At 40.2% G+C, this 10,000-nt stretch overlaps 1 protein-coding gene across 1 annotated transcript in view; it reads left to right on the top strand.

The window, feature by feature from the left end:
* The window catches only part of Rprd2 (regulation of nuclear pre-mRNA domain containing 2), a 123,511-nt gene that overhangs the window by 56,296 nt on the left and 57,215 nt on the right, over positions 1–10,000 (top strand). The window lies entirely within an intron of this gene.

Here is a 10,000-nt window from a genome sequence, read left to right as displayed (position 1 = left end):
GTAGCTCTCATGGTTCTTGTTCTTTCAGGGTCAAAAAACCCACATCATCACCTTGATCTTGGATCCTTTTTTTTTTTTTTTTTTCTTTCCTCATTTATGTAGTTGGTACAAAGTCTCACTCATAGTGATCCCCCTGTCTTCAGCCTCCCCCAGTGCTGGGATTATAGGCATGAGCCACCATACCTGGCCAGCTCATTGCGCCCCAGAGGTGGGGCCGGCGCAGCATGTAGGACTGGGGGTTGAGCCCTGGTCCCTGTGCTTGCCAAAGCAGGCACTTAGTCCACTTGTTCTTGAATCTTGATTGACATGGCTTTTTTTTTTTTTTTTCTCACAAGAAGAACTGGATGATTTCCATTGAGAACTTTGAACCTTGGCCTTACAATCATAACCATAGATCCAAATTTCATTTTCTGCTGACATTTCTTAAAAAGCTAAAATCTGAAGTTGCATGATCTCAAAACAAAATTTCATGATAGTATGTTAATTTTAGTCTGATTTACAGCATTCTTTAAAACACGCCTTCTCTCAACTATCACACACTACGAACTGTACCTAACATGTTGAAACATGTTACATGCAATTACTGAGGTTCAACATTCAGCCTCTTACATTGAAGATCTTTGCCTTTCTGTTGGCAGTAGCATTCATCAGCTTTGTTTTTTGAGACAAGGCCTCTTTACATAGTTCAGAATGGCCTTGAACTCACTCTGTAGCCTAGACTGGCTTAGAACTTGGATCGATCCTCCTTGCTCAGCCTCCTGAATGCTGGGGTTACAGGCATGTGCCACCATGCTTGGCTTCATATAGTTTGATCACACTTTGTGTATATTGAAAGGCTAGTTTTTAGCACTATAGGAGCTGGAAAATAAATAAATGATAACTCTTTTCAAAGAGTTTGCAGTCTAAGGAATAACTGATGTATAAAATGTTAACATTAAACATAAGAACAACAGTACTTGTGGAGGTTGAGGTAGGAGGCTCAACTCAACAAATTTGAGCCTAACCTGGTCACCTTGGCAGGACCCTATCTCAAAATTTTAAAAATGTACAAATTGGGGGTGTAGTTCAGTTCAAAGGCCCTGGATTCAATCCCTTGTGCTAAGAACAAACCCCAAAACAAAAAAAGGAAAGAATACACATATAAGAATGGTAGGGGTGGGCTGGTGAGATGGCTCAGTGGTCTAAAGCACCTACTTATTTTTTTTTTATAATGCAAGCTTTTTTTTTGTTTTGTTTTTAACATTTATTGTGTGTGTGTGACCAGCTCAGCCCACCAGGGGGCGCGGCTGGGTGGCATGTGGTTCTGGGGGATCGAACCGCGGTCCCTGTGCTTTGCCAAGCTTGTTCCAAGTAGGTGCTTTAGACCACTGAGCCATCTCTCCAGCCCCATAAAGCACCTACTTAGAACAAGCTTAGCAAAGCAAAGGGACCAGGGTTCAATCCCCCAGCACCACATGCCAGCCAGCCCCGCCCCCTGGTGGACTGATCTGGCCACACACACACACACACACACATTAATTAATTAATTAAAAAAAAAAAAGAATGGTAGGGGATTAAGCAGTTTCAGGAGTTTTCATTGAAGACCAGAGATTTGATTAGGAATTTGAGATTACAATTCAAATAAATGGAGGAATAGTGAGGAAATTTTAGTTAGAATGTTTTTTTAATCCAGGAGTAAACATTTTAGCTGCATGGTAAACCAACATCTGAATCATGCATGGTTATAACCAATTTACAGAACATTTTGGTGGCATACCTGTAATCCCAGCACTTGGAGGCTGAAGGCAGAAGGAGCCAAAGTTGGAGTCCACCCTAGACCCTGTACCAAACCATGAAAAAAGAGCTGGTGATGGCCAGGCCTAGTAGGACATGCCCATAATCCTAGAAGGATAGCAGCCTGAACTGCAAGTAAAACACCATGTCAAAAACAAAACAAAAACACACACACAAAGAGACAGAGACAGAAACAGAGAGAGAGAGGGAGAAGGACAGGGAGAGGGAGAGGGAAAGAGAAGCTAAATGGTTGAATCATATGTATGTGCATAGTTACTAGCATGGAACCATCAAGTAAAACCAATTACACCATTCATATCAGTTCCATACTTAGTATAACTATAACAGATCAGACATTCTGAAGTCAGCTGAGAACAGTTACCTTGATACTTAAGATTTCTTTGAATCCTAGGGGTCCTGAGCAATTGGACCTGACTGGCAGCGTAGATGTCTCACAAGCCTAGAAATTAGGAACCAGAATACAGCGAAGGTGTTGAGACTTTAGATTTGGAGGAGCTTGGAATCATAAAGAGCTGCCCATTTTCAGATGCCACTCTTAAAAAAGAAACTGTTGCTATACATATTTTAATTTAATCTGGTTTAATTAAGTAACTTTGTCATTCTTCTTTTCTTTCCTGTGGGCCTTTTTGTTGTGTATTTTTTGTTTTTATTTTTATTTTCCGGACAGTGGCCAGACCAGCCTTGAACTCACTATGTAGCATAGGGTGGCCTTGAATTCAAGGTTGTCCTCCTGCCTCAGCCTCCTGAGGCTGGGATTACAGGTGTGCCACCATGCCCAGCTCTTTTTTGTTTGTTTGAGGTGGGGTCTCATTGTAGTTCAAGGCTGGTCTTGAACTCACTATAAATATAAAGCCAGTGTGGTCTGGAACTCAGTGGTCCTGCCTTTGTTTTCTGAGTACTGGTATTAACAGGGATGCAGGCATCACACCTGGCTATTTTCTCTCATTCTTACTTGACATAAACTAGCCAAGAAAGAAAGATGGGTTGGGAAAACAGATAGTGCAAGTAAAATAAGTGACTTGTTCTCTAAGGGGTTCTGTAAACAGATATTTTATATACATACTTTTTCCCTAGAAGTGATCTCCCTCCTCTTTTTCTTCCCTCTTTCTCTCTGTGTTCCTTCTCTCCATGTTTCTCTCTCTTCCCCTTCCTTTCCCCCAGAGCATTCTCTGTATCTGTCAGTCTTTTTCTCTCTCTCTCTCTCACTCCAGTGGTGGAGTTGCACTCTTTGTGTAGCCCAGGCTGGCCTTAAACTTGCAATCCTTCAGCCTCAATCTCTCAAGTGCTACATAGCTGAAAATAGCTGGAAATTTTTGCTGGAAATAGTTCTGTAAAGCAGTGGTATACATCTGTTATTCTAGCACTTAGGAAACTGAGACAGAGGATTGCTGCAAGTTTGAGGCCAGCCTGGGCTACATAGTGAGTTCAAGGCCAATCTGGACTCCATAACAAGAATTTGTCTCAAAAAACAAAACAAAATACAATCTATTATTATTATTATTATTATTATTATTATTATTATTATTGTGTGCGTGTTTGGTACAGGGTCTCACAACGCAGCTCAGACTCCTAGCGATCCTTCTGTTTTCAGCCTCCCAACTCTGGGATTACAGGCATGCACCACCATACCCATTCTTTCCCAGCTCAGCACACCTGGGGCCTGCACGTCATACAGCACTGGGGATCAAGCCCCAGTCCCTGTGCTTGCTTAAGCAGATGCTTAGCCTGCTGAGCTATCTTGCCGGCCCACAATGTCTTTTAAAACACAGGTCTTGCTGGGGAGACAGCTCATTGGCCTGGCAAGTGCAGGGTCCTGAGTTTGATGCCCAGTACCACAGAACAAAACAAAACCTACAGTTCTTTAAGGAGGGCAAGAGGGGTTAAAGGGAGGAGGGGAATTGGGGGAAAAAAGATAAAGTTATGCTCAGGTACAAATTCCCTAGGATAAATGTAATCATTATGTAAGTGTAAAATGTACCAATGAAATTAGAAAAAAATAAAATAAAAACACAGGTCTTTGTACATAGGAACAAGTATACTTGTGGGATAAATTCCCCAGCGGTGTGGAGAATGTTTTGAAGGGTGATGAAACTATGTAGAAGCAGAGATCAGTTGTTTGGAGACTTGTAATGATGATGGACTGAAGTAAGATAGTGTAGTGGCAAGAATAGACAGGGAAAGAGTAAGTGAGAAATCCCGTATTCCTTGACTTCTAAAATACATCATTTACTCCATGTTCTAACATGTTTGATAGCTTATAGTTGCTGATTTCATCAATTAATTGAAAGTGTATTTATAATATCTTGGCCATTCATAAAGTGGTATATGATAGAAACAATACTTTAGATTTAGCGAAATACAGTCTTAGACAAGTATGTAGGATTAAGAAGATTTAGATGTAGAAAATAAGGGAAGAGGGATTAGGGATATAGCTCGGTGGTGTATGTGTCTGCCTGCCATGCACAAAGCCCCAAGTTTAGTTCCTGGTACCAAAAATAAAATAAAGGAAGAGAAAAGAGAGACATGTCTTTAGTATTTTGTTTCTTTTTTTTTTTTTCTTTCTTCCTGTATTTAGGACAGGGTCTACAGGGTCTTACTATGTAGATCGGACTCATAGTGGTTCTCCTGTTTTCAGCCTCCCAAGTGCTGGGATTCCAGGTGCGCTCTACCACACCAGTTTCAATCTCGTCTCAGAGCACCCCACAGGCAGGACCAGGACGCCATGCCATGGATCAAACCCCTGCTGTTGTGCTCTGCCTAAGCAGAGCTATCAGGCTGGCCCTAGTGTTTTGTTTGTTTACTTTTAGTATTAAAACCATTTTTCTTTGCTAAAGACTTTTTGTATTTGATAGTAGTTTTATTAATTTTGTGAATGCAATCATCTGGCTTGTTAGTATTTAGGTTGCCTTTTGCTTTGGGTTAGTACAGATAATTGGTAACAACTGTTTTCTCTTTAGAATTGGGGAAATTTTGAACCTAGAAAACCTTTAAGTAATTATGTATGACATTTGACAGATTCTCTTCTGCTCTTGCATGCTCTTTCTTTCCCTGTTTCTGTCTCTCTCACCTTTTTCCCTAAGGTATTGGACTCAGGGCCTTGCAGTAATTAGATACTTTTTTTTTTTTTTTGGGCTGGCTCAGGCTGCCTTAAGGGTGGATCTCATGTGACATGTGGAGGTGGGGATCAAACCGAGGTCCCTTGTGCCTGACTGATGTTGCCCAATCATGCACTTTCATCAACTGACCTAACCGGCAAGACCCCCAAGATACAATTTTATATGGTGAGTCATATGAAAAAGTAAGGACTGGGGAAATAGCTCAGTGGCATAAGTATCTGCCTGGCAAGCACAAAGTCCTGAGTTCAATCCCCAAAAGAAAAATTAAATCAGTTGAATATTTTGATGTTTGGAACATCAATAGGTAACCTCCTATTTGTTTGTTTTGGCTGCACCAGGGATAGAACTTTGGACCTTAACACTTGCCAGGGAGGTGCTTGTGCCACTGAACTATCTTCCTGGCCCTCCTGTGTTCTTTAAATCATCTCTAAATCACTTGCAATAACTAACATAATGTAAATACTATGTACATATGAACACATTCAATTATACATGCATAATTATGGTATTGTTGCTGTTTTTGAGCATCCAAGGACTTGCGTATTTGCAGGGGATAGTGGGGGAACCAATACTCCAGAATATTAAGGGACAACTTACTATGTTTACAGATAAATTTTTGCAAGTTATTTGCTGGTGTAACATGACTGCCACTAACATATAGCTCTCAAATTTCTGTATTAGGATATTTTTTGTATTGTTCTACAGGGACATTCATATAATGCTTTTCGGCTATTAGGGATACTTCCATGGTATCACAGAATTGGTATGTTGTCAGTCCTGACAAGCGTGTCTCATCAAGAAAGTATTTTATTTTTTATGTATTTAGTACAGGGTCTAAAAGGGTCTTACTACACAGGTTGGACTCGTAGTGATCTTCCTGTTTTCAGTCTTCCAAGTGCTGGGGTTATAGGCACACACATAAATATACCCAGTCTCAATTGCAGGGTGGGGCCAGCATGTCACACTGTCCCTGTGTCTGCCTAATCCGCTTAGCTATCTGGCTGGTCCTCATCAAGAAAGTAACTAAAGATTTTTTAAAAATTTGTTGATTAATCTGCATCAGATAAACTTGAAACCTCAAACCCCAAACAAAAAAATTAGGGTACTCTCTTTTTTTTTAAGGATACTCTCTTTTTTCTTCTTTTTTTGTATTGACCTGGGGATTGAACCCAGGACCTGCTCCATATAACTATCTGTCCTCCAGTGACATTCAGTTTCATAAATAAAGTCGTTCTTGTGATTACTACATAGTACAACACTTCAGTAATTTAAGTTCATAAGCAGTAAAGAAAACACATACTTCAAAGTTCTCCAAGGGACCTAAGGGCTGGTGAGATGGCTCAGTGGTCTAAAGCACCTACTTAGAACAAGCTTAGCAAAGCACAGGGACCGTGGTCCAATCCCCCAGCACCACATGCCAGCCGGCCCCGCCCCCTGGTGGGTTGAGCTGGCCACACACACACACACACACAAATATTTTTTAAAAAGGACCTAAAAGCTGTTGGAGAACATGCATTTTGCAAAAGCTTAGGTTTGTGTTTCTGTTTTTAGTGCAGCCCTAACATATTTTATGTACTGGTGTAACATCTTTCCTTCTAAAACTGTCCCAGTTTGGATGAAACATGAGCATCCTCATGTAGTGGTACAGCAGTATGACACTTAGATTTCCTGTGTGCTTCCTGTTCTCTTTACTACCTTAGTAGTTTTTCAGGTAATCTTTTCTTGTTATGACAGCTGAGTAATTGTTTTTGTTTGTTTGTTTGTTTTTGGTTTTTTGAGACAGGGTCTCACTTTGTAGTTTAGACTGGCCTTGAACTTGCTGTGTAGTTCAGGCTGGTCTCAAACTTACAGCAATACTTCTACCTTGGCCTTCCAAGTGCTACGAGTACAGGTATGGGCCACTACACCTGGCAAGACAACTAAGTGATTTTAAGGAATTTGGAGGATTTACTTTTTTCAAAAGAAGTTAAGAATTCTTTGAAGAAGTATGTAATTTTCTTCTACTTACATATTCAGGTGGAGCTAGGATGCCAGTATACACATAGCTACTATTACACACATATTGTTAAAACATATATAGCTGAAAAAAATATATATAGCTGTCTATGGTGGCACATGCCTATAATCCCAGCATTCAGGAGGCTGAGGCAGGATTGTTGTGAGTTTGAGGTAGACCTGGGCTATAAAGTGAGCTCAAGACCAGCCTGAACTACATAGTGAGACCCCATCTCATTAATGAAGAAACAAATAAGCATGTATATGTGAAAAATGGATGTTATTTTCTAACTATATAATATCTTTATACAAAAAAAGATAGCAAATAAAATAGCCAGTTGGATTAGATTGCCTTTAATATCCTGTAATTAAATTAAATAAGCATTTGTGAGGACAGTACAAATAATAGCAGTGCCACTGGACTATCTTGTTTTGATTTTTGAAACAGTATTGCTGTGTTGTCAGGCTGGTGTCAAACTCCTGAGCTCAAACAATTCTCCTGCCTCAGCCTCCTGAGTGCTAGGATTACAAGCACATTTTCATGATATTTACAAATACCACATAACATGGTTATAAATTTACTTAACTATTATTCTTTTGATGCTTCTAGATTTTCTATAGTAATAAATAATATGTTTTGTTCATGTGGCTTTTTCTTTTTCCTTGTAACACCCTATTGTACAAAGGAAAACATACTGAAACTAATGAAAATGAATCTTTTTGTAACCTCCATATTTCTGTTGTCAACCTTCCCTCACTTGTCTATAGTGATGAAAAAGGGTTGAGTGCTTGACTGTTGCAGTTGCCCTGCTATCGGGAGGCGCTGGTTCTGTATCTCGATGAACTTCCACAGCAGCCTTGTGCTCCTGCTGTCCAGTGGACAAGTCCAGCCCTGTCTCTCTGGTAGTCACACAGATGCATTGACAAGATTGTTAACCAGACTGAATGAAGAGGTTCTCCCTTTTTTGTTTTCTTTGTTTTGCCTTTCTCTTTTTCTCCTAATGTATTTGTTTGAGAACTAGGGTCTGAAAACCTTCTGTGAGTCAGGCACTATTGTGCGTTGCTGAGAATTCAGTAGTACAAAAACATAAAATTCCTTGTGTTTGCCAGCACATTGGTGACACATGCTTGTAATCCCAGCTACTAAGTGGACTGAGGCAATAGTATCACTGGGAGTTCAGAGCCAGAATGGTGACTGAGGTCTGTCACAAACAAACAAAAACCAAGTTGAAGGCCAGTCTATTTTGAGATCCTGTCTCAGAAAGAAAGAAATTTTTCTCTTTCTTTTTTTTTTTAAATTTTTTTTTTATTTGTGTGTGTGTGTGTGTGTGTGTGTGGCCAGCTCAGCCCACCAGGGGGCGGGCTGGCTAGCATGTGGTGCTGGAGGATTGAACCGCGGTCCCTGTGCTCTGCCAAGCTTGTTCCAAGAAGGTGTTCCAGACCACTGAGCCATCTCACCAGCCCAAGAAATTTTTCTCTTTCTTTAACAAAAGTTTCATTATGTGGTTCAGGCTGGCCTTGAGTTCATTTTGTAGTCCAGACTGGTCTCAACTTGGGACAACCTTCTTGCCTCAGCCTCCTGAGTGCGAGAATTACAGGTGTGTGCAACCATGCCCGGCTAAGAAACAAATTTTGAAAAGGAATGGGGACTTAGCAGAGTGTTTATTAAGGCCCTGGTACATAAGGGAAACCAATAAACTGTTGTATATTGGAAAATTCTGTTATTTGGGGAAATAGTGCAAGGAAGGATGACAGGAGTGCTGGCTTGATGCTTTTGTTTATTTGGAGCCTATGTATTATTTAACATTTTTAAATAATTTCAAAATATTACAAAGACATCCTGTGTACCTTTTATAAGATTTCCCCAGTTAACATTTTACCTTATTTGTTTTATGTTACTTATTGCTTTCTCCACATACAGACTTTTATTTCTTGATAGCATGTTATAGTTAAGGTAACCTTTTTAATATGTTGGAGTCCATTTTCCAAAGATGTTTTTCTTATTCGTATTAACTAAGTGCACAGACTTCATGACTTCAACAACAGAAATTTTTTTTCTCACCATTGTGGAGTTGAAAAGTATATGATCAAAGGCCTGTTCACTTCCTGGTTAGAGCTCTAGGCTTTCTTCTTGGCTTATAGTCAGGGTTTTTGCTGAGTCTTCCCTTAGAATGAGTTTGGGGAGACAACACCAGTCTGATGTCTGCAGATTTGATGCTTACAAATTTATAAGTTACTTCATTCTTTCAAACCCTGCCTTCACATATAGACATTGGGGGTTCAGGGCTTCAGCATATAAAGGTGAGGTGGGGGCACAATTCAGTCATATATCAGCAATTGTGTGGATTCTTTTTTTTTTTTTAAATTGTGTGGATTCTGCAGTTACCAAAATAGAAATGAACACTGATACAAGGCTATCATTGAAGACATACTTTTGTGGGATTTTGTCATTTGTCCCAATAATGGTCTTAAAGGCCCAGGATCATGTGTTGCATTTGGCTGTCATTCTCATTTTGTTTTGTCAAGAGCAGTTCCGCAATCCATCTTTGTCTTTCATGATTGCTGTGGTGTAGTTTGTCTTCGAAAGTTTTATATGCTAGCCAGGCATGGCAGTACACACTTATAATCCTAGCACTCAGGAGACTGAGGCAGATGATCACTGTGAGTTCAGGGCCAGCCTGGGCTACAAAGTGAGTTTGAGGCTACCCTGAATTGCCTAATGAAACCCTGTCTCAAAAAGACGAAAACAAAAAATAAAATGGTAGAGCAAAGGTTTATATGCTGGAATATTGGTTCTCAGTGTGGTAATTTTTTTTTTTTTTTTCTTTTTCTCTATTTTAGGGAAGAGTCTACAGGGTTCAGGGGCTCACTACGTAGATCGGACTCTAGTGATCCACCTGTTTATAGCCTCCTAGGAGCTGGGATTACAGGCACATGTTAGTGTGCCCAGTCTTAAGAGCTGTCTCAGCACAACAAAGGGGCGGTCCTGGCATAGAAGGCCAGGGGGATCAAACCACCAGCCCCTGCGCCTGCTTGCAGGTGCTTTAGTCCACTGAACTATTTGGCCAGCCCAGTGTGGTAATTTTTTTTTTTTT

This window comes from Octodon degus, unplaced genomic scaffold (assembly GCF_000260255.1).
Source record: "Octodon degus isolate 3935 unplaced genomic scaffold, OctDeg1.0 scaffold00048, whole genome shotgun sequence".
Taxonomy (NCBI): Eukaryota; Metazoa; Chordata; class Mammalia; order Rodentia; family Octodontidae; genus Octodon; species Octodon degus.
This window is presented reverse-complemented; position numbering and strand designations above follow the sequence as displayed.